The sequence below is a fragment of the Anomaloglossus baeobatrachus genome, chromosome 1, assembly GCF_048569485.1.
Source record: "Anomaloglossus baeobatrachus isolate aAnoBae1 chromosome 1, aAnoBae1.hap1, whole genome shotgun sequence".
In the NCBI taxonomy this organism is placed as follows: Eukaryota; Metazoa; Chordata; class Amphibia; order Anura; family Aromobatidae; genus Anomaloglossus; species Anomaloglossus baeobatrachus.
This window is the reverse complement of record NC_134353.1, coordinates 260985956-261006480: the sequence shown is the minus strand read 5'-3', so window position 1 is coordinate 261006480 and position 20525 is coordinate 260985956. Positions and strand designations below refer to the sequence as shown.

At 43.4% G+C, this 20525-nt stretch overlaps 1 pseudogene; it reads right to left on the bottom strand.

Moving 5' to 3' along the window:
- Positions 1 to 610: 610 nt before the first annotated feature.
- LOC142296524 (uncharacterized) lies at positions 611 to 20108 on the bottom strand (annotated as a pseudogene).
- Positions 20109 to 20525: the final 417 nt, after the last annotated feature.

The window sequence follows — 20525 nt, the reverse complement described above, 5'->3', positions numbered from 1 at the left end:
CTGGAGCATAGCTTAGTGTGACATCTCACCAGCGACCTCCTAGCAACTTACCAGCGATCCCTATCAGGTTGTATCGTTGTTGGGATCGCTGGTAAGTTGTTTAGTGTGACTGGGCCTTAAGTCACAAACAAATACGTCTTCCACTAATGTCATTTTTTTTATATCATGATTGTGAGACACTGCTTCTGATTCCCTGCCTCGGTCACCAAGTAATAGACATGTTAGAAATTGTGGACTCATGTTGACTAAAGAGAGTTTGTGGCAAAAGTTGGGTTGATATTTGTTGTGTATACTACGCTCAATATCATCCTTTGGACTTCACTGAGAGCCCATTTAACTATCTTAGCGTTGCTAGTGATCATCTCATTTATCTAGGCTTATTGCACTAAATTTACTGTTTGGTTTTCTTCCAGCACTAAAATGTCAAGTCCTGTGTCATGTGTGCAATAGATTTGTGCTCTTAGAGCTGAACAGATCCTCTGAAAGCTGCTCGCAGTTGATCTTTGGATAGAGCTAGAAATAAATAAATCCTTTTTAGAAGATCAATATTCATCCCATTTAATGCCTGATGTGGAACGCGAGGCTTTACCCCGGTAATGCTGATGTGCAGTCAATTGTTGTAATCGGGCATAGTTGCTTTTGCAGCGTTGTAACCTATTGCCATGTCGGAGGAAGAAAATGAATTGAACACAACCTAAAAAAAAATATAGAAAACTATAAGTGAGTGTGATTTACATGTTTAATCCGTGGTCTGTGTTTTACATTATACTGCATCTGTAAGTTGCAAATCAATGAACACATAAGGAAGCCAGGTGGCTCTATTTCCAGAGGAAAGATGTATTTGTTAAAGGTCTTTAAAAGCAATCAAAATCAAATTGAATTCTTTCATGTTATCTATCAGCCTCAAATTGCCATTTAACTCTGCACTTACCAGAATTAGAACAGTGTTTTGTTCAGGTGCCTGCTGCCATTTTTTGGGTCAAAGAATAGGTTAATTAGAAGTCCGCTCTTATACAAGGTGCAACATTAAACAAAGAACAGTTTTAGAAAGTACTAACTTTGGATTTGAAAAAACAGTGAAAAGTATCATCTACTAATGAGAAACTATATTTGGCACTATTCATTACTATTCAATATTAAGGTATTCAGGATATTTATTACTCATCTAGAATTTTGGTATTTGGCTTGTAAGGTTTCAGTCCCCTCTTCACATGTTTGGCACCTGATTTTCAGCTACTAGACATACGGGGATTGCTTTTTAATCAAAGTAATGCTGTAGCTATTTTTGCTACTGATATTACTGTAATTTGCAGGCTCAGTGAAAAAAAATTACGTCTGTCCCCCGGCTATTTGTGATAACCAGTGCAGGTAAAATAAACAGCTGGGGATTGGAATTCTCAGGCTTGAAAGGTTCATGGTTATTGGGCCCTCCTCAGGCTAAAAATAGCAGGCCGCAGCTGCCCAACAAGTAGCGCATCCATTATCCAGCTCATCCTGATTGCCCTGGTGCTGTGGCAAAAATCACAACTGCCATTACGCCCCGGATTAGTAATGGAGAGCTGTCTACGACACCCCCCCCCCCATTACCAACCCTGTAAGTAAAAAGAATTTAAAAAAAAATCCTTTATTTAAAAACAAAACACATTCTTTCACCAATTTATTGACCTCAAAGTCATCCTCGCAGGCCTGACATAATCCACACAATGTCCCACGACGATCCCGCCTGTGCTACATCTGGAGGCCATGGTCAGCGGTGACATTAGAACACGTGACCGCTCAGCACAGCCTCCAGGACATACTAAGGGCAGCTTGGGAACTGCCAGCAGTGACCTCAGGTGAACTCAGTGCCGGACTGTCTGACTGCGTGTCATAGCAGCAGCCCAGTCCAACAGTCTGGCACTGAGTTCACCTGGATTCCTTCTGGTGGTTCTCACAGGACCCTCTATGTTAGCCACCAGCTGTGACCTCAGGTGACGTCAGTGACAGACTTTCTGGCTGCATAAGAACATCAGATTCATTTTTTCATCTTGAACTGTAAAACCCAGCATATTTTCTGCATGTAAAGCTGTATGTGGGAACCTCGCCTTAGGTTAGGTACATACTGAGTTTTTCAATCCCTCAAAGCTATGACATGTTTTTCTAATGGAAACAGTTTTTTTTTGTTTGTTGTTTTTTTGAGCCATCCTTTTAAGAACTTTTTAAAGCATTTCTTATTGTGTTTTGCAGCCTTTTAACTCAAAAGTATCAAGTTTGAAGCAGATTTCATAAGAAACTGCCTTCAATAGTGACATGCGACTTCTTTTTTTTTCCCCTCAACTTTTTTTAAAAAACCTCATAAGACAAAACACTCAAACTACTTGTATAGGTAGCAGGATGGATTTTTCATTTGAATTGGAGTATTCACAGACTGTTTGAAGTGTATCTTTCAGGTGGATTTGGGAGGGGATCCAATTCTAAACCCTCCTCAAAAAAACTCCATGCGTACCTAGCTTTAAAGAAAATCTGTCACTAGAGTTTTGCCACCTAATCTGAGAACAGCATGATGCAACACTCCTATTTCAACATGTGGCACCTAGGGGTACTTCACACACAGCGAGATCGCTACTGAGACCGCTGCTGAGTCACGTTTTTTGTGACCTCATTAGCGATCTCGCTGTGTGTGACACTGAGCAGCGATCTGGCCCCTGCTGTGAGATCGCTGCTCGTTACACACAGCCCTGGTTCGTTTTTTTATTGTTGCTCTCCCGCTGTTAATCACGCATCGCTGTGTGTGACAGCGAGAGAGCAACAATCCTGAATGTGCAGGGAGCAGGAGCCGGCGTCTGACAGCCTGCGGTAAGCTGTAACTAAGGTAAACATCGGGTAACCAAGGTGGTTACCCGATATTTACCTTCGTTACCAGCCTCCACAGCTCTCACGCTGCCAGTGCCGGCTCCTGCTCCCTGCACACGCTAAGTTAAGCGGTGTGAGCTGGTAACTAAGGTAAACATCAGGTAACCATACCCGATGTTTACCTTAGTTACCAGTGTCCACAGCTTCCAGACGCCGGCTCCGTGTAAGCGCAGCGTCGCATGCACGTCACTGCTGGCTGGGGGCTGGTCACTGGTCGCTGGTGAGATCTGCCTGTTTGACAGCTCACCAGCGACCATGTAGCGATGCAGCAGTGATCCTGACCAGGTCAGATCGCTGGTCGGATCGCTGCTGCATCGCTAAAGTGTGAAGGTACCCCTACTTGACTGCTTGCTGTATGTTATGCTATCAGGAAAAGAGCAACCAAGGCCCAGGTCATAAAATAGAACTCAAGTAACACAGGTGCCCGCACCACACTTCATGCAAGATGTATGACTGGCACCAAACTTGGAAAAGCTGCACACTAAAGAAGCACAGCAATCAATGGAGATCAGAAACACCTGAGTGATCCCACCCTTCTCAGAAGCAGCATGGAGAATAACTCAGATCATAACCAGACTGAACTCAGCCACACCTAGGTACCAGAAACAGCAACATACAAAAGATCAGGGCTGTGGAGTCAGTAAGCCAAACCTTCGACTCCGACTCCGACTCCTCAATTTCCCTTGCACCGACTCCGACTCCGACTCCCACATATATTGCTTATAGTTAAGTGAAACGTTTATTGTAGTACATGAACATGTGTATGTGAACATCAGACTTTTAATCATTTTTATGATACAATAATCAAGATATTTAGATAGAACATAAAATATATTTATTGGAATACAACTTTAGAACACCAAAAATTTCAATAAATTGTAAATATGTTATACAATATGCATTATACAGTAGATTACATATATATATATATATATATATGTATATGTAATTTTATATATATATATATATATATATATATATAAAATTACATATACATATTACATTTGTGTTCTAAAGTTGTATTCCAATAAATATATTTTATGTTCTATCTAAATATCTTGATTATTGTATCATAAAAATGATTAAATGTCTGATGTTCACATTGTACTAAAATACATTTTTCACTTAAATATAAGCAATATACTAAATGTTATTTTATTATTTAGTATGTTTTTGTTGAAAACTGTTGTCTGCCACTTACATAGTGTATTACATAGTGTTATATATATATATATATATATATATATATATATATATATATATAACACTATGTAATACACTATGTAAGTGGCAAAAAACAGTTTGCAACGAAAACATAGTAAATAACATTTGTGCAATCTATGAATTTGTTTTAAGAAATAGAATTGCTTCCATCAGAGCCTCCTTTGCAGATGACCTCAAATCCGACCTAATAATTTTAAGGTTAGAGAACAACCTCTCTACAGTAACTTGGGTTGGAGGCAAAGCCGTAACCACATGGGAACATCTCTAACAATTTCCGGGTATAAGGGAATTGCCTCATGCACAGTCAGTTTTGATGAACGGTTGAATTTTTCTATTTCTTTGAGAGCAAGGGAAAAATTAGCTGTACCTGTAGCTGCTCATCCTAACTGCTACCTCACTCAAAGCTTATTTTCCTTTAGTAAGCTGTTGATCATCAAGCAGTATACAATGACTTGGGTCCTCATAAACAGCTGCCAGAAGAGTTTTATTTTCCAATATCTGTGTCTCTCTTCGTTTCATTGAAGCAGAAATGCCATCTGCGATTAAACCTCCTCTTTGGGACAGGCAAAATAGCAAGTTCTTCCACTCCCTTATGAAAATGTCCGGAGTTAAATCCTCAGCTTGTAATTTTTTAGTCACGGTAAATGGGTGATTAAGCAATTCCTTCAATTCAGCCACCTGTGCCCATTGACCTTCATTTAACATTACTTGAGGGTTCACCATATCTATAAGAAACAATTTTAGTTCAAGCAATCGCTCAATCATGAAATAATTGCTGCCCCACCGAGTGGCTTGATCAACAAGTGCCCCTTTCCCATCACGTCTCTTCAAGATGGAATCAATTTTAGGGGTTCTGGCGGCAATAACCAACTTCCTCACTTTTCCAATCAGATTTCCGGCATGTCCACCCAGTTTCACACATCCGGCTTTTCGCCGGTTTGGCGGATGTGGCGCACGCCAGTACAGTGCGATACAGTACAGTTGCAGCGCCACAACTTCCAGGTCACATGAAAGCATGTGACTGTCGTTTGTCGCGCTGCAACTGTACTGTATACACAGTACTGGAGTGCGCCGCATCCGCTAAACCGGCGAAAAGACGGATGTGTGAAACTGGGGTCCCTCTTGCAGACTATCTCTTATTGCCAGCTGCAGTGTATACACAACACAGCGCATGTGATGAATATGAAGTGTTTTGAAGCAGCTTCAACAAGATCATCTAATCCTAAAGTATCATTTTGCTGTTCTTCTGTTGTAAAATCTGTTTGTTCCTCAGTTACATGAACAGCACTGAGGCCTTCCATCTCACACATAATAAATCCTAAATTTTCTTCTAGCTGTTGTTCATTACTCTCATTCATCAGTTTAATTGTACTTATGTTTGAAGCATTGTTCGTTACAATAGCAAAAACCTGTTCTTTTTTGCGTTCCACAAGATTGCGTAATCTTGTGGAACTTTTTCCACTACGGCCTGGAGAAACTGGCTGATGTGATGAGCTTTACTATCTTTTACTGCCAGTGTCTTACTAACAATTTCTTTCTTGTCACAAACATATCGAACATTGATGGCAAAATAATTCAGTGAAATGCAGTGACTCTGGCATCCCTGCAAAGGCAATGGGTTTCAAGATAGGACATTCAGACACAGCGTTTTGTGAGGATCCTCACAAAGAATGAGCAGTCAGTTTGTGTGGCGTTTTTCTAATCTGCTTTTGCTATTGAAAGCATTATTTATGAGCTCAAAAACCTTTCAGCTGATGCTGTTTTTTAAAAAGCTAATCTGCTTTTGCAGCTGAAAAACGTATCCTCAAAAAAGCCCTGCAAAAGATAAAGCAGTGCAGTGTGGAAATCATAGCACTGTAGTTGATAAAATTACTGTTTTATCAGCAGATTACCCCCAGAGGCCTAATAAACCTGCTGCCATGTAGTCCTCCATATTCATAAGCTCTATATTACCCTGCCCCCAAAGCTGATTATGCTATCACATTTCCCCCTGAAGATACCAGTCATTTTAATGTAATGCTTTTTATTTTTGCAATGTTTTTTCTGTAGTAAAAAATGTTAATTTCTCTGTTGTCTGCAATACTAACTACCAGCCCTAAGAGTTCACTGTCATTCTTTTTACTCTTATATAGACTCTTGTTTGGAAAGGACAGGGTTAACACCAAGTCAGCAAGGGAGAGGGAGGAATGATAGAAACCAGTTTGAGTGAGTTCCTGATTCAGGGTGGTTGTTGGCAAGAAGCAAGACATGAGGATACCCTTGGAGGAAGGAGAACAACTTTGGGTGTGTGTAACAAGGACAACGGAGCAAGTGTCAGCACGAAAACTACAGTGGCAGCAGTCCTCTTAACCCTTTAATAACCGCGGGCGGTGAAATGACGTCCTAGTGGTCAAAGGGTTAATCTCCCACTGCTGCCAGCTGCAGCAGAGGGAGATCGTCGCACATCTCAGCTGATTTATACAGCTGAGACGTGTGCCTGCTAGGCACGAGCAGAATCGTTGTGCCGTTTAATCCCTTAAATGGCGCTGTCAATAAGGCTTGAAACACACATCTGTGAAACACGTGCGTGTTTGGTCCGTTTCCGTGTATACTGGAGACACGGCCAAACGTGCACCAATGTTACTATATCTCTGCGGTTACAATTGCGTTTTTGGTTATGTCCGTGAGTCCGTCTCCGTGATGCGTTTTTTGGTCCGTGTCTCACGCCAGCATGTCCGTTTTCTGCACGCAAAACGCAGCACGGACCCAATGAAAGTCAATGGGTCTGTGCGCACGTCCGAGTGACACGGACGCATCTCTGTTTGCTCCCTGTACGTTTTGTGCTTTTTTCATGTGATGTCGGTCTTTTTTCTTTTTCTGTTTCGTTCTCTCCCTCAGTCCGTCGGTCGGTCTCTATGTCTGTCGGTCGGTCTCTCTGTCTTATCTGTCCCTCTAGCTGTCTGTCGGTCAGTTCCCCCCCCTCTCTCATACTTACCGTTCCCCGATCTCCGGCGCGGCGCTGCACGACTGTTATAATAACTCCGGCGGCTTTTACTATTTTGAAAAAGCCGGCCGCCCATTAATCAATCTCGTATTCCCTGCTTTACCCGCCCACCGGCGCCTGTGATTGGTTGCAGTCACACACGCCCACCACGCTGAGTGACAGCTGTCTCACTGCACCCAATCACAGCAGCCGGTGGGCGTGTCTATACTGTGCAGTGAAAAAAATAAATAAATAATTTAAAAAAACGGCGTGCGGTCCCCCCCCATTTTAATACCAGCCAGATAAAGCCATACGGCTGAAGGCTGGTATTCTCAGGATGGGGAGCTTCACGTTATGGTGAGCCCCCATGCTGATCGCGCTACTCATCTCATTAGCTGCGTGGAGGTGACCGGAGCGGCGGTGTCTTCTGCTGCTCCTGTCACCTCCATGCAGCAGAGCTGGAAGCGACGCTGGAGGTCCGTGGATTACGCCGGACATGGAGGGTTTGTCGGGGTTAATAAATTGGTAATGAGGGAATTTGTTTGTGTTTTTTATTTCTAATAAAGGATTTTTTTCGGGTGTGTGTGTTTTTTTACTGTCACTTACAGATTAATCATGGAAGGTGTCTCATAGACGCCTGACATGATTAATCTAGGACTTATTGGCAGCTATGGGCTGCCAATAACTCCTTATTACCCCGATTTGCCAACGCACCAGGGTAAATCGGGAAGAGCCGGGTACAGCCCCAGAACTGTCGCATATAATGTATGCGGCAATTCTGGGCGGCTGCTGACTGATATTGTTAGGGTGGGGGGCTCACCATAACGTGAAGCTCCCCATCCTGAGAATACCAGCCTTCAGCCGTATGGCTTTATCTGGCTGGTATTAAAATGGGGGGGGACCGCACGCCGTTTTTTTTAATTATTTATTTATTTTTTTCACTGCACAGTATAGACACGCTCACCGGCTGCTGTGATTCGGTGCAGTGAGACAGCTGTCACTCAGCGTGGTGGGCGTGTGTGACTGCAACCAATCACAGGCGCCGGTGGGCGGGTAAAGCAGGGAATACGAGATTGTTTAATGAGCGGCCGGCTTTTTCAAATTAGAAAAAGCCGCCGAAGCAGTGTGAACGCCGTGCAGCGCCGGTGATCGGGGAACGGTGAGTATGAGAGAGGGGGGGACACTTCAGTCACTCGGGGGATTAGCGGTCACCGGTGAATCCTTCACAGGTGACCGCTAATCAGTACACGGCACACAGACAGAGCCGCAGCATGACTATGAAGTCGGGTGAAGTTCACCCGAGTTCATTCTCATCCCGCTACTCTGTCTTCCGACATGTAGTAACGACATTTTGCATCACACACGTACATTTCACACGGACAACACATACACATGTCAGTTATTTCACTCACGCACACACGGACATTCCACACGCACATACGGCTAGCATACGGGATACACACGCAGGCCACACATACCATAAAAACGGACCTAAAAAACGGAAAACGGACCCGAAAAACGGCCCGTTTTACACGGACGTGGTTTTCACGGATGTGTGGCGGAGGCCTAAGTGAGAGTGCCATTTTAATCACGAGCGCAGTGAAAGTTTACATATCGCTGATACTGGAAGTCACGTGGTGTGATCACTTGACTTCTGGTGGTTGTCATGGTAGCAGAGGGTCATGTGATGACTCCTGTAGCTCACATGACTTACTGTTTCAGCTGGGTGAGACAGAAAATGAGCATATCTGCTGTTCACAACTGTGTAGCTGTGATCAGCAAGTATGGCAGAGAGATGAGATTTCTGATCCATATAGTCCCCTAGGGGGACCTAGTAAAATAAAACAAAATTTTAAAAAATTAAAAAAAACCCCTAAAAGTTCAAATCACCCCCCATTTGCCCCATTGAAAATTAAAGGGTTAAAAAAATAAAAAATATACACATATTTGGTATCGCCGCATTCAGAAATGCCCGATCTATCAAAATATAAAATCAATTAATCTGTTCGGTAAATGGTGTAGTGAAAAAAAAAATTCCAAACGCCAAAATTACGTTTTTTTGGTCACCACAGATTTTGCGCTAATGGCAATAACAGGCGATCAAAAAATAGTACCATTAAAACGTCAGCCTGAGACGCAAAAAATAAGTCATCATTGAGCCATAGATACCGAAAAATGAGAACGCTACGGGTCACGGAATATGGCGTAAAACATACGCCACTTTCTTCGGACAAACTTCTGATTTTTTTTAACCCGTTAGATACAAGTAAACCTATACATGTTTGGTGTTTACGAACTCGCACCAAGGCATCTTACCCACATATCATTTTACCATATAGTGAACACAGTGAATAAAATATCTCAAAAACCATAGTGCTATCGCACTTTTTTTTGCATTTTTTCCACATTTTGAATTTTTTTGCTGTTTTTCAGTACACTATATGATAAAATTCATGGTTTCATTTAAAAGTACAGCTCGTTCCACAAAAAACGAGCCCTCACATGACCATATTGACTGAAAAATAAAAAACTTACGTCTTTCGGAAGAAGAATGGCGAGAAAAAAAACGTGCAGTGCAAAATCGGCCGGTCGTGAAGGGGTTAAGCAGGTGAGTGGGGGTACTCTGGCACTGCAATAGTTGTAATGCAGCAGTAGTGTACTGGACTCTGTGGAGCAGCCTTGATGAGAAGGTGGATTCAGTCAGATCAGTGGTGTGTTTATTAGGGTGGTAGCTAGCAAGAGCTCCCCTACGTTAGTTTTATTAAAGAATGGAGTCACTGTTATTGCATACTGTTCATCTGAAATGTTCACGAATATTGTACCTCTGTCCGTAGCCACAAGGCATTGGCATCTGTATTACACAGAAGAAAACTACTAGTACAATACCTGCTACTTGTACAAAAGTTTATTCTTCAGTAATAAGGACTCTGATTTTACAAACTTGTCTGGCTTCTTTATCTTGGGAATTAAAGGGTCTGGTGCCACTTAAGCACGGCAGGGCTGGAGCTGAAGGTGTCCACAGCAGCGACAGTACCACCACATGGACACACCAAGGAACCCCATATTTTTGTAGCATACCCTTGGATGTGGACCCTGATTTCATCCCTTAATCAAGCTGCTGTCTGATAGTGTAGCAAAAACTTGATGACGGTTTCCCTTTAAGGTTTATTTTGCTCTTTTCACTAATGTTTTAATTAGCTGTATTCACTGATTATATTTTTGCTTTAATGAAAAATTAACATCTTAGGGTATATTCACACAGAGTTTAAAAATCTGCTACGTAAGTATGTAGAAAGACACTGGCCTGAGCCTGTGATGAGACAGAAGATGTATTATTAATAGAGATGAGCGAACCGGTCCCGGTTCGGCTCGAAGCCGGTTCGCCGAACGGGGGTCCCGTTCGAGTTCGGCTCGTCGAACGTTCGGCGAACCGAACTCGAACGTATAGGCTAGAATGGGAGGCAATCACAAACACATAAAAATGCATTATAAATGTACACAAACAGTTAATAAACATTGCCATAACACTTACTGGTCCCCGCGATCCCTTCTGCACTCTGTCTCCTGCCGCTATTCCATCCGATGATCGCTTAATCCTCCCGGTGACCTGCACTGCCAGCAGAGATGCAGGACCTATCGTGACGTCAAAATAGCCATGTGACCAGTCACGTGGCTATTATCTCATTGGCTACAGACTGGTCACATGACTATGACACGTCATGTAGGACCTGCGAGTGCATCTCTCCGGTACACGGTGCACATATGTGTATCGCCGTGTACCGGCGACATGCTCTAGCACACGGTCGACTCCCCGTTCCGTTAGGGACCGGCTGACACAGCCGGTCATTAACGGAGATCACCGTTGCCATAGCAACGGAGCTAACCGCGGCTCCGAGAGCACCGTTGCTATGGTAACGCGTCAGTCAGCGTTACCGCTGTTACCGCTGACAGCCAGCACTGATCACTCACGGAGTGAAGGCTGCACGCTGCTTCCCGATTGTAGTGAGGATTGTAGTGAGGATGAGGTTCCCCAGCCCCAAGTGATGAGCTGGGTAAACTCATCCTCACTACAATCGTCACTACTACTACACTAGAAAGAAAGAAGACAGAAGAGCAGGATCGTGGAGGGCTGACAGGGGGTAATAAAGATGGAGTCTCTAATGTGTCTGTGTATTTTTTTCTATTAAAGTATTTTTTCTCTGTGTGGTGTTTTTTTTAACCCTTTATTGGAGATTCTTAATGGCCGGGTCAAACGTGCCTGACATTAAGAATCTCTGGCTTAATACTGGCTAGTAAAACAAAGCCAGTATTAACTCATGATTACCCAACAAGCCACCCGGCTCCAGGGCTGTTGGAAGAGTTGGATACAGCGCCAGATGATGGCGCTTCTATGAGAGCGCCATTTTCTGGGACGGCTGCGGACTGAAATCCGCAGTAGAGGCGCCCAGAAACCTCGGGCTAACCTGTGCTGCGGATTCCAATCCCCAGCTGCCTAGTTGTACCCGGCTGGACACAAAAATGGGGCGAAGCCCACGTCATTTGTTTTTTAATTATTTCATGAAATAAGTGAAATAATTAAAAAAAACGGGCTTCCCTATATTTTTGGTTCCCAGCCGGGTACAAATAGGCAACTGGGGGTTGGAGGCAGCCCGTGGCTGCCTGCTGTACCTGGCTAGCATACAAAAATATGGCAAAGCCCACGTCATTTTTTTGGCGGGCAAAAAAATTCTGCATACAGTCCTGGATGGAGTATGCTGAGCCTTGTAGTTCTGCAGCTGCTGTCTGCTCTTCTCCATACAGATAGACAGCAGCTGCAGAACTACAAGGCTCAGCATACTCCATCCAGGACTGTATGCAGAAGTTTTTTGCCCCCTGAAAAAATTATGTGGGCTTCGCCATATTTTTCTATGCTAGCCAGGTACAGCAGGCAGGTACGGCTGCCCCCAACCCCCAGTTGCCTATTTGTACCCGGCTGGGAACCAAAAATAAAGTGAAGCCCTTTTTTTATTATTTCATGAATTTCATGAAATAATTAGAAAACAAATGACGTAGGCTTCGCCCCATTTTTGTGTCCAGCCAGGTACAACTGGGCAGCTGGGGATTGGAATCCGCAGCACAGGTTGGCCTGAGCTTTCTGGGCCCCACTGCTGCGAATTGCAGTCTGCAGCCGCCTCAGAAAATGGCATTTTCATAGAAGCGCCATATTCTAGCGCTGTATCCAACTCTTCCAGCACCTGCCTGCTATACCTGGCTAGCATACAAAAATATGGCGAAGCTCACGTCCTTTTTTTGTAGTTTTTTGGCAAAAAAAATAAAAAATGCTTCCCTGGATTTTCCATTGCCAGTGAAGGTAACACCAAGCAGTGGGGGTTAGCAGCCAGTAGCTGCTTGGATTACCCTTAGCTAGCAATACAAAAAATGCAGCGGGAGCCCATATATATTTTTTTTAATTATTTATTTAAATAACTAAAAATAAAATGGGCTTCCCTGTATTTTGATTGCTGGACATCACAGTGCTGTAAAAATAAATCTTTAAAAAAATGACGTAGCGCTCCGCGGTATTTTTGATTCTCAGCGCAGATAAAGCAGACAGCTATGGGTTGCCACCCCCATCTGCCTGCCGTTACCTTGGTTGGCAATCAAAATACAGGGAAGCCCATTAATTTTTTCTATTTAAAAAATAGTTAAAAAAAAATGACGTTGGGTCCCCCCATTTTTGATAGCCAGCTAGGGTAAAGCAGACGGCTGTAGCCTGAAAACCACAGCTGGCAGCTTTACCGTGGTTGGGGATCCAATGTGGAGGTCCCCTCAGGCTCTTTTTTATAATTATTTTATAAATATTAATAATTACACAATAAAAGTAGGGTCCCCCCCAAATTGGATCACCAGCCAAGGTAAAGCGGACAGCTGTGGTCTGGTATTCTCAGGGTGGAAAGGTCCATAGTTATTGGGCCTTCACAGCCTAAAAATAGCAGGCCGCAGGCACCCCAGACGTGGCGCATCCACTAGATGCGCCAATCCTGGCGCTTCACCCCAGCTCATCCCGTGCCCTGGTGCAGTGGCAAACAGGGTAATAAATCGGGTTGATACTAGCTGTAAAGTCACCTGAGATCAAGCCCAGCAGTTTGTGATGTCATGGCGTCTATTAGATACCCAACATCATAAACTGTCAGTACTAACAAAAAAAAAATCGACAAAAGAAATTTATTTGAAAAAACAGTCCCCAAAACATTTCCTCTTTCACCAATTTATTGTAAGAAAAAAAATAAAGGGGTCCCACGACGACTCTGGACCGTCTAGAATATGGGGGGGAGACACTCAGGGAACGTATCCCCCATTTTCTAGGAGTGCGGACCCTTCATGTGAGGAGTGTGGGTGCAATGAATCTGCACTCACTCTCCCCGGGTCCACAGCAGCAGAGTCCATGTCGTAATGGTTGCTACCAAAGCTGCAATGCCCTGCTCATGAGGTAAGGGCATGCCTAATCAGGAGAACTACTGTAGAGGAAGCTCTGCTCACTGGTATATAGGTGCTCAGAGGTAATAATAGATAAAATTAGTGAGTAACCTCGGCACTCTAAATCTCCCATACTAAGTCAGTAAGTCACAACGGATAGTAATGAAAAATCACTCTTTATTGGTCCGTATTAAGAAAAATTTTTTTTTCATAAGCATATATGTTTTTGTCCAAAACAAGTTACAAATGACGTTTCGGCCTGAGCCTTCGTCAGATTGGACTTATCTGCATGTAATCATGAAAAATGACAATAATCAGTATCACATAAGAGTGAGAGAACAATAACATAAACTCGAACAATGTAGAGGTACAATTGGGATGCAGCAAAAAAATTGCAACACAGCAAGAAATGAAACACATGATACAAATGTCATAATACAGTACAAGGACAATATAGTAATGACAAATATGGGGTCAGAGTAGACTTAGACAGCTCTGGTACGAAAGAGATGTCAATCATAAAGTAACATGTGCAGTAGGTGTAGAGCTACAGTATGCATGGCAGAGCTAATGGGTAGACCGACCATAGAAAAAGAACGGAGAAAAAGTGGAGAAAAAGTGGAGAAAAAGTGGAGAAAAAGTGGAGAATAAGTGGAGAAAAAGTGGAGAATAAGAGGAGAAAAAAGTGGAGAAAAAGTGGAGAAAAAGTGGAGAAAAAAATGGAGAAAAAGTGGAGAAAAAGTGGAGAAAAAGTGGAGAAAAAGTGGAGAATAAGAGGAGAAAAAAGTGGAGAAAAAGTGGAGAAAAAGTGGAGAAAAAGTGGAGCATAAGAGGAGAAAAAGTGGAGAAAAAGTGGAGAAAAAAGTGGAGAAAAAGTGGAGAAAAAGTGGAGAAAAAGTGGAGAAAAAGTGGAGCATAAGAGGAGAAAAAGTGGAGAAAAAAGTGGAGAAAAAGTGGAGAAAAAGTGGAGAAAAAGTGAAGCATAAGAGGAGAAAAAGTGGAGAAAAAGTGGAGAAAAAAGTTGAGAAAAAGTGGAGAAAAAGTGGAGAAAAAGTGGAGATTAAGAGGAGAAAAAGTGGAGCGTAAGAGGAGAAAAAGTGGAGAAAAAGTGGAGAAAAAGTGGAGAAAAAGTGGAGCATAAGAGGAGAAAAAGTGGAGAAAAAGTGGAGAAAAAGTGGAGATTAAGAGGAGAAAAAGTGGAGAAAAAGTGGAGCATAAGAGGAGAAAAAGTGGAGAAAAAAGTGGAGAAAAAGTGGAGAAAAAGTGGAGAAAAAGTGGAGAAAAAGTGGAAAATAAGTGGAGAAAAAGTGGAGAAAAAGTGGAGAAAAAGTGGAGAAAAAGTGGAGATTAAGAGGAGAAAAAGTGGAGAAAAAGTGGAGCATAAGAGGAGAAAAAGTGGAGAAAAAAGTGGAGAAAAAGTGGAGAAAAAGTGGAGCATAAGAGGAGAAAAAGTGGAGAAAAAAGTGGAGAAAAAGTGGAGCACCCTTTGGTACCTTTCATGTGGCACTAAGGGGTGCTTATCTTTGTATTTAGCCAAAAAAATGAAAAAAAAATGTCGTAGGGTTCCCCCTAGTTTTGTAGCCAGCTAGGGTAAAGCAGACGGCTGCAGCCTGCAGACCACAGCTGGCAACCTCACCTTGGCTGGTAATCCAAAACTGAGGGCACCCCACGCTGTTATTTTAAATTAAATAAATAATTTAAAAAAAAAACACGTAGGGGTCCCCCAAAATTGGATCACCAGCCAAGGTAAAGCAGACAGCTGGGGCCTGATATTCTCAGACTAGGGAGGTCCATGGTTATTGGAATCTCCCCAGCCTAAAAATAGCAGGCCGCAGCCGCCCCAGAAGTGGCGCATCCATTAGATGCGCCAATCCTGGTGCTTCGCCCCAGCTCATCCCGCGCCCTGGTGCGGTGGCAAACGGGGTAATATATGGGGTTAATACCAGATGTGTAATGTCATCTGGCATCAAGCCCTGGGGTTGGTGAGGTCAGGCGTCTATCAGATACCCGACATCACCAACCCAGTCAGTAATAAAAGAAAATAGACGACAAACACATTTTTATTTGAAAAAACACTCCCCAAAACATTCCCTCTTTAACCAATTTATTAGATTGAAAAACAAATCCAGGTCTGGTGTAATCCAAGGGGTTGCCATGACGATCCACACTGTCCCAGTCAATGAAGAGAAGGATGTTCCCCATTGGCTGGGAGAGCAGTGCAGTGACCTGAGCTAACATCAATGGGTCAGCCCAGGACACTGCAGGGCATGACAAGTGCTGCTGTCAGCGAGGTACATTACCTGCGCTGATCTCCAGCACTGCCGACAGCCCCTGTCACTGAGTTCAATCACCGGCGCCTTCCCGTCAAGTATCGCGAGAGGTCCGTGACGTCACCGCTAGTCAGTCTCGGGTCGGAAGCGAGAGGTGATGTGACAAGCGGCGGCCATGGAGGACAGTGACAGCGCTGAGGTCGGGATGGCGAGACTTCATCACCGCAGGTAAGCCGAGCGGGGGGGGGGTTTGTGTTTGTGTTTGTGTGTGTGTGTGTGTGTGTATGTATGTATGTGTACATGCCGCGGGCAGGAGGGGGCTGAGCGAGCTGAGCGGGAAAGTGTGGGCTTCCTGCACGTAACTAAGATAAACATCGGGTTACTAACCAAAGCGTTTTGCTTGGATACCCGATGTTTATCTTGGTTACCAGCTTCTGGCAAGCTGCCAGCGATGGCTCCTGCACACTGTAGCTGTAAAAAGCCCTGCTTTTTGCTGCTAGAACCGTTCTCGAACGTTTCTAGAACTATCGAGCTTTTGCAAAAAGCTCGAGTTCTAGTTCGATCTCGAACAGCCCCAAAAATCACTCGAGCTTAGAACTGGAGAACCTCGAACCGCGAACCGCGCTCAACTCTAATTATTAATTAAGATGTATTAATTAATTATTAATTAAGATGTATTATTAAAGCCAACTTCCCCTTTACAAATGTAACATAAACCTTTACTCTATGTACAATACTGCATATTTCCTAATAATTTGGGATGAACAGACTCTTTGAAGTTCGGGCTCACTGGGTTCAGCTGGACTTTAGTTAAAAGTTCAGTTCGAGATCCAGTCTTGACCCGAACTTCACCCCGAACTCCGAACCCCTTATAAGTAGACATGGGCGAACCTGAGGTTCGGTGTTTGTACCAAACACAGACTGTCAAAAAAAAGCAGTTCAGGTTTGGAGTTCGGGTGCTTTACATAGGCAAACCACTTACGCAGGCATCACTTTGCTCGGGTATGCTCAGTGCTTAGCCCAGTGCGAGTCGTTTGCAGTGTTTGAAAGTCTCACACTGTGGGTAAGAACAGTGTGATCGGATGTAGTGTGTACAGAAAAAAAATAATAGTAATGGGAAAAACCCTGCCCACCCTCCCCCGAAAGTGATCTGTTTATGGCTGGCTGTATGTGGATGGAGACTCGAACTGCCCAATTAGTGACTTCCATTGAGGTTCAGGTAAAGTCCGGGTCCCAAACCGAACTTTATCTAAAGTCTGGCTGAATCCTTCAACTGAACTTCCACAAGTCTCCTCATCTCTAGTTATAAGTCAATGGGACTTCTTTGCTGTATAATAGCTTTCAAATGGTCATAGTAAGGGTTAGGTGGCTTCAAAAGGTATCAAAAAAGGGAAAACTGCCCTGAAAAAAAAAGTGGATAGGGAATAAGTAAATAAAAAAATGACATGAGGGCCTCCCTATTTTTGATAACCAGTGCAGGTAAACCAGACAGCTAGGGCTGCAACCCTCAGCTGTCTGCTTTACCTTGGCTGGTTATCCAAAATAGGGGAAATTCTACTCCAATTTTTTTTAAATTATTTAAATAAATACTCCATTACTCCATTGGATTCCTTTAGAATGTCGAGAATTTATTTTTAATGAACAAGGGAGTGTGGGGAGTCTTTATTCCCTAATTGGATCATGTCAGAATTTTGAGGATTTCTTTTTAAATTAATTGATGAACAAGGGAGTTTTGGGGGAGTCATTATTCAAATAAACTATATGTTTCCTGTGTGTGTAGTTATTTTAATTCTACACTTGCCAGGTTAGTAATCAGGGTGTCTGTTCGACAATCCATCCATTACTAATGCAGTTGATATTAACCCCAAAAGTAATACCTTGATTGCCACTGCACCAAGGCAATAGGGAAAAGCTTTGCAAAGTGCCAGAATTGGTGCATATAATGGATATGCCACTTCTGGGGTGGCTGCGAGATTCTATTTTTACGCTGGGAAGGGCCAAATAATCATGGTCTTTCTTAACCTAAAAATAGCAACCCCAGTTGTCTGCTTTACCTTGGATGACTATCAAAAATAGGCGGGACCCAACACAATTTTTTTAAACTATTTTTGATAACCGACAACATAAAGCAGACAGCTGAGGGCTGCAGCCCCCATCTGTCTGATTTACCTGGTCTGGTTATCAGAAATAAGTGGGAGCCAATGTCATTATTGTTTTGTTTGTTTTTTTTAATGTTCACAGCCAGGTATATACATCTTCCCCACACAATAAAGCTTGTTGATTGGCTGTGCTGTAGCCTTTCAACAAACATTATTAGCATATGAACAGCACCCAAACTCCCATCTCAGACACAGACTTATTTTAAAAGTCTATGTCCGAGTTAGAGCCTTGGATACTCGGTGTCTGGTATGAACCCCAAATTTTACCATATGGATTTATTCATTCCTACTAATGATAAACTGACAAAAGTGATGCCATGGCTTCATCATTAGTGGTGCGAGGTTATGCCAAAATAAAAAATACTGCTAAATTTGTGTATTTTTGTTTCCTTAACTTTATATAACAATAAAATTAGTACTAAATGAGTCAATTATGTTTTTAAACTCAAGATTACTGTAGCAAAAAAAGTGATTGAGGAGCTTATAATCGCCAAAGTGAATACTGACTACTGGGCCCAGTCATGAATGTGTATAGACACCTCTACCTTCAAACCAGTCAAACAGACAGTTCCCCAAAAGTCTCTAACAAGACAGTGAACCATTACTCTGAAAATTGTAGAATTAACACATGTGGAATTAAATACTTAACAAAAAAGTAAAAAAGGCCACTTTTGACTTTTAGGATTTCTACTTCCAATAGGTGGCGCTAGAGTTTGTCTCCTTTCCTGGAGAGACAGTTTGAATAATTCCCAGAGGGGCATTGCAGCTATAAGTCCCCTTACCACTGACAGCCAGACTGGTTTGTCAGGTCTCCATAAGGAGAATAGTCTTCCCCCGTGGTCTCACATTAGCTTCTCATAAGCCAGATCAGTTACCCATATTTTGCACTGATGAGGGGCAATCACCCCGAAGCACCGTGTCTGCAAATTGGGATTCTGATCTGGCATATATCCTAAGTCATATAAAAAGGCTTGTCAGAAGGCCACTTTTGACTTTTAGGATTGCTACTTCCAATAGGTGGCGCTAGAGTTTGTCTCCTTTCCTGGAGAGACAATTTGAATAATTCCCAGAGGGGCATTGCAGCTCTAAGTCCCCTTACCACTGATAGCCAGACTGGTTTATCAGGTCTCCATAAGGAAAATAGTCTTCCCCCGTGGTTGCACACTCTTGGCATTCTCTTGATGAGCTTCAAGAGGTAGTCACCGGAAATGGTCTTCCAACAGTCCCGAAGGAGTTCCCATAGATGCTTAGCACTTGTTGGTCTTTTGCCTTCACTCTGCAGTCCAGCTCACCCCAAACCATCTTGATTGGGTCTGGTATCTGTGGAGGCCAGGTCACCTGGCGTAGCACCCCATCGCTCTCCTTCCTAGTCAAATAGCCCTTACACAGCCTGGAGGTGTGTTTGGGGTCATTGTCCTGTTGAAAAATAAATGATGGTGTAACTAAACGCAAACTGGATGGAATAGCATGTCGCTGCAAGATGCTGTGGTAGCCATGCTGGTTCAGTATGCCTTCAATTTTGAATAAATCCCTAACAGTGTCACCAGCAAAGCACCCCCACACCACCAAACCTCCTCCTCCATGCTTCACAGTGGGAACCAGGCATGTAGAGTCCATCCAGTCACCTTTTCTGGGTCGCACAAAGACACGATGGTTGGATCCAAAGATCTCAAATTTGGACTCATCAGACCAAAGCACAGATTTCCACTCTTACATTCCTTGTGTTCTTTAGCCAAGCAAGTCTCTTCTGCTTGTTGCCTATCCTTAGCAGTGGTTTCCTAGCAGATATTTTACCATGAAGGCTTGCTGCACAAAGTCTCCTCTTAACAGTGGTTCTAGAGATGTGTCTGCTGCTAGAACTCTGTGTGTCATTGACCTGGTCTCTAATCTGAGCTGCTGTTAACCTGCGATTTCTGAGGCTGGTGACTCTGATAAATTTATCTTCCGCAGCAGAGGTGACTCTTGGTCTTCCTTTCCTGGGGCGGTCCTCATGTGAGCCAGTTTCTTTGTAGCATTTGATGGTTTTTGCCTCTGCACTTGGGGACACTTTCAAAGGTTTCCCAATTTTTCAGATTGCTTCCCTTCATTTCTTAAAGTAATGATGGCCACTCATTTTTCTTTACTTAGCTGCTTTTTTCTTGCCATAATACAAATTCTAACAGTCTATTCAGTAGGACTATCAGCTGTGTATCCATGGTCCCCGGGGGGTTTGGGTCATGTAGTGGAGGCCGGGCCAGAGTTAGGGACGAGGTGGTGCCATGGCGGTAAAGCCATGGGGGTGCATGTGGTGTCAGGCCGGTGGTCACAGTTCAGGGTGGGGGATGCAATTTTAGGTCATTGAGGATTGGTTATGGGTGCTGATGATCGCGGCTTGCGCAAGCAGGGGAGACGGAGCATTTATTTGAAGGTTCATTGGTCAGGTTTTATGAGGAATCTTAATCTGCATGGTAGTTCATATTGGTTGGATTACGCTGGCCGAGGTAAATAGGCAAAGGGGTCCCGCAGTTCGGAGTGTGCGGGGAGTTTTCGGGGGATTTTGTGAGTGATGAGTGTGAGGGCAGG